This window comes from Protopterus annectens, chromosome 9.part0 (assembly GCF_019279795.1).
Source record: "Protopterus annectens isolate FY-2018-M chromosome 9.part0, PAN1.0, whole genome shotgun sequence".
NCBI lineage: Eukaryota > Metazoa > Chordata > Ceratodontiformes > Protopteridae > Protopterus > Protopterus annectens.
The window spans coordinates 1,199,899,574-1,199,904,675 of NC_056743.1; the positions used below are offsets into that span (position 1 = coordinate 1,199,899,574).

A 5,102-nucleotide genomic window follows, 5' to 3' on the forward strand; every position below is an offset into this window, starting at 1 on the left:
ACCGGATTTTATGAGGAACAGTCCAAAAATATGAGCCAAAAATGTGGACGTTTGAAAATCTGGGCAGCTACGAGGTATGGAGAGAAGTCTTTAAGTGGTGACTGTTGTATGGAGAGATAGAAATATGCTGTGGGGGCTAATTGCTATTAGCTTGGGCTGGTAAAGGAGCAGAGCCATTTACCAGATAGTAAAGGATGTGAACGAATAGAGATTTTCACTATAAAAGATTTTCTGCTCTTTGATTTGTAAGCAGTTGCTGACTTTGGTGAAGTTTTGTTTAGTGCTAAAATAGCACACCTTAACTTTTCAGAGAGTTGCAAGGACATTTTTGTTATTAATCCAGTTGAGGAGTGTGTTAAAAAAAAGTTTGTAGTTGATGCTTAAAGCTAAACAGAGGGGCTAGCATTGACAAATGCTATATCCTCTGTGTAAGCTATGAGTCATGGCTATGGCACATTGTGCGTGAGTTTGTTGGTGAAAATGAGAAGGAGAAAGGCGGCCAGGACTGATCCCAGAGGAAGAGGTTTGAGTAAAGTTTTTTTTATGAATTGGACTGTCTAATTGTGATGGAAAACGCACAATTGGAGGAGTAGTTTTGGAACCAGTGGATCACCATAGGATGCCTAACGCAAAGTTGTAGCGTGTGGTTAATGAAGCTGGAGTGGTCAGCGATGAGAAAGGCTTTACTTAGGTCAGTGAAGATTTCACCACTAAGTAGCACTTTGTCCAAATGGAGGAGTATTTCATACGCAAGTGTCAAGAATGCCATTGTTGTTCTATGTCCTCTCCAGAATCCAAGTCATTCATTGGAGATTAGATTATATAGCCGTGTCGTTCATGGGAGATTACATTATCTAGTTGGATGTACTGTACTAGGTGGGTGAAAAATAAGAAAATGAGATATAAGGGCAGATCCTGCCTCTTAAACCTGGTTGATTTCTTTGAAACAGTCACCAAGGCCATTGACGAGGGGAAGGTGGTCCACACAGCCTACCTGGACCTCGCAAAAGCCTTCGATACAATACCCCACTCGGGCATTATAAATAAGCTCACCAGCTTAAATATAAACCCCTATGTCACTAGATGGGTTGCAAACTGGCTCAAGGACAGAACCCACATAGTTAGAATTACTGGAGCCATGTCAGACTCCAAACCAGTTACAAGTGGCATCCCACAAGGCTCAGTCCTGGGACCTCTCTTGTTCGGTATATATTTCTCGGAGGTACAGGCCAACACGGAAGGACTGTGGCTGACCAAGTTCGCAGATGACTGCAAACTGGGCACCATAATCGACTCTCCAGCTGACAGAAGCATCCTCCAAAAGGGCCTCATAGAAACAGACAACTGGTGCCAGAGCCATGGCCTCAAGCTAAATGCCAAAAAGTGTATAGTCATCCCCTTTGGCAAAAACAAAGTGCCCACAAATTACCACATAGGTGGTAGTCCATTAAGTATAGAAGAAGTAATTAGGGTCCTGGGGACCCAAGTTGATAGCAATTTCTCATTTGACAACCACGTGGCCAAAGTAGTTAGAAAAACATTTTATATAGCCCACCTAATCATGAAGGGATTCACATTTTGATCAGGGGAGGTCATCGTGCCTCTTTACTCATCCCTCATCGGGCCCATAATTGAGTACAATGCCCCTTTTGGGATGTACCTTACCAGACACCTGCAACAACTGGAAAGACCCCAAAAGTACCTCACCAAGAGGATCAAAGGGCTCAAACAGATGCCATATGCTGCCCGGTTAAAGAAACTCCAGCTCTACTCAGTGGCATACCGCCTGCTCATAGGTGATCTGTGCCTGACGTATAAAGCCATGTCCAACCCGGAATTAATGGACATGCTGCACCTCAGACAATCCAAATCTCATCGAGCTACACGCTTGAGAGACTTGAACCTCAACACTGAAATAAATAGGACATGCTGGAGGGACAGATTCATAACCCAGAGGCTCCCTTCACTCTGGAATAAAATCCCAGTCCAGGTTAGGCAGAGTCCCTCATTGACTCTCTCCAAGAGGAATCTTGATGAGTGGATGGGAGATCGTAGGTTTACCCCGGGTATCACTTCTGTGTCACTGTTAGACAGAGGCACAGTATACTAACCTCGAAAAAGGGCATAGCAAAATTAATTTAAAATGGGTGGCGAAAGCCAAACACACTCTGGCTAGGCTTATAAATGCCCTAGGGCAGATAGCCTAGTATGAACCTATGAACCTATGAAAAGAAACAAACGTTACATATCAAGTATTTTAATTAAAAAAAAATGAAATATAGATTAAAATCTGTAGAGTACTGGAAATGACAAGGCCTGTTGTGTAAAAATTTAGACTAGCGCAAAATAAAATGAGTAACGTATAAACTAAGAACAGAAAGGATTCATTAGTGGCCTATTTAGACTGTGGGAAAGTTGTCCTCTCCCCAGTTACAGCTTATGAATTAACAGCCAGTAAGGAACAGTTATGACAGATGAGTCTATCCTAAATGCAAGCCGCAGTGGTAGCGTTGTTGCCTCACAGCAAGAGGTTCTCCCGTTCGATTCACGGCTGGAGTGCTTTCTGTGTGGAGTTTGCATGTCCTCCTCTCGGTCGAGTGGTGTTCGAAAGACATGTGTAGAATGGGCGTGCCTTCGCTGAAGGTTGAGCGTCGAGCTGGCACCTCAGCACCTGAAACAAAAATCTACTGCCAATGATTAGTGGACCAGTGTTCTGCTGTGGCGACCCCTAACCAGGAAAAAGCCGAAAGAAGAACTTAAGTCTATCCTAGACGCGTTAATGATGAGTTTGTTGTGCAGAAAGTAAAAGCTGAAGTGTTAAGACACAGCAGTATTAAGAAAATGCCTTACTTTCAATCGTGGATTTCCTTTCGAAAGCCTGACATTTTAGTCACATTTGTTTGTTTGGGCAGAGAAGTAGCACTTCCTCCTTATTTTTGTCATATTTCTGAAACATTACCTTTTGTATACAATGAGCTGACAATTGTTGTGTGCTTCCTTCAAGGCCTGTTACCTGAATTGCAGTTATATAAAAATAAAAAAGTTGAAAATCCAAGCGGCAAACAAAAAAGCTGCCATATAACTGCTTGTTGTAGTTTAGAGGAAGTTGGTACCTTATTTACTTTCTTGCTTATTTTGCAGTTATAATAAAAGTGGCACTATGAAATTGTACCATAGGAGTGTGGTGCAATGTTTTTTGTTAGAGATCACAGAATACCTAAACATGTTTGCAAGATCAGCAAGGTTTGTAAGGCAGTGACTGCTTCCAAATAGCAGAAATTATCTGTCAATGGCTCAATTTTTTAGTTTCCTAAAACTATTTACACTGTGAGATGAGCTCTTCGGTGTTTTATCCAGAAACAAATTGGTCTCCTTTGTTTAGACGTTTTACACTTAATGAAAGTTAAACATAATTGTACTTTACTAGTCTTTCTTAAAAATGAGTGTGCCCATAACAGGAATGTAACGTAGAGATTTCAGTAGCTTTAAGAAAGCATTTAAAAGGGAAGTCCTTCAGAGAGTAGGAAGTTATTATCAGAGCCACTCCTCGTTAGTATAGTGGTAAGTATCCCCGCCTGTCACGCGGGAGACCGGGGTTCAATTCCCCGACGGGGAGGAAATTTTTTGTAGTCTAGTCTTAGTACTTGGACACTTTGTTTGTTAACCACCTTTTGAAGGTCATTTGAAAGGAAGATTAAGGATCCAGATCTATGCTGCTTACCTATGTTCTTGAAATCTGTTAATGGCACTAGAGCTGTAGCAAGCTGTCTTCTTGAAATCTGTTAAGGGCTATAGAGCTGTAGCAATTTCTACTGGCACTGTGGGTAGCGGCCCAATTGGTATAGTCTCTGGTGTAAAGTTGGGAATCAAGAGAAGAAAACTTTCTTCTCATTTGAAGGACAAAGAAAAGAGAAACATGTTTTTAGTTAAGAGTTCACGTGTTAAAAATAAAAAATAATAATATCAGTAAAGAAGGTGTTCAGACTAAGCAGAAAGGTATTTGTGGTAACCATGTAATACCCTACTACAGTTCCTAGCTCTCAAAACACTGGATGACTTTCATTTCAGCAGTCATAATCACTGCTTCTGAGGTGATGGCTAGGATTGTTTGTAGGGACTGGTTCGTAGGTCTGCTACATTGCATCCTGTGCCTGGGGTGGCCACTTTCTTCTTCACAACCCCTTTCAGCTTTGAAAGATGATTTGTTAAAAAGAGGCAGTTAAGAAAGGAACACTGAAAGGGAAATAGTGTGTGTGTGTGTGCATGCATGCATGCATGTGTGTGTGCGTGTGTGTGTGTGTTTGTGTGTGTGTGCTTGTGTGTGTGTGTGTGTGTGTGTGTGTGTGTGTGTGTGTGTGTGTGTGTGTGTGTGTGTGTGTGTGTGTGTGTGTGTGTGTGCTCCAGCAAAATGCTTCTGTCTTTTTGAATTGTTTTAAGTTGTTGGCTGAAGTCATAAATGTTTTCATAAGACTACTAAAAGTTGAGTCGCAAGAGAAAATATCTAGTACAATTACAGGTGTAAGCAGTGAACACCTACAGTGGCATAAAGAATGACTCAAAGAAGCACCTTTTGATTCAATGTATTTTTTGTGGGTGTCAGATTATTCCAGTGATTTTTTTTTAATCTTTTCAAGAAGACACTTTTTGGAGGAAAAAATTAAAGTGTACACTGCAGGCATTTTGTATTGCTAATTGCCTACCTCTGTTTATGCAGTTAGACGTCTGTGTTAAAAAGAAAAGAGAAATTGTAAGCTGAGCAATGTGATATGCATTGATCCCCTAAGCCAGTTTATCACTAGTCTTCACCTTTATGTAATCATTACAGAGCTCCAAGTCTCAAATACTCATCCGTGTGTTAATTGAATTGTGAGTTGAAGAGAAGGATCTTGTCCTTTCTTTTGTGTACAGTACAGTTTCTTGCTTCTAACAATAAAAGAGCTAATGAAGCACCCTCTTGCCGCCTAGCGAAATTACATTTCTCAAAACAGTTAAAAACAAATAGTGCGGAAAGGATAACCGGCGAGGCGAAACCACAATACGTCTCTTGCAGATCCCATTTAAAAGTCACCAGAAGCAGACTCTAGAAGTAACAGCTTTTTAGT

At 41.1% G+C, this 5,102-nt stretch overlaps 1 non-coding gene across 1 annotated transcript; it reads left to right on the plus strand.

Moving 5' to 3' along the window:
• Positions 1-3,544: 3,544 nt before the first annotated feature.
• TRNAD-GUC lies at positions 3,545-3,616 on the plus strand. The gene has a single exon. It is a non-coding gene; the product is annotated as a tRNA-Asp (tRNA).
• The last annotated feature ends 1,486 nt before the right edge of the window (positions 3,617-5,102 follow it).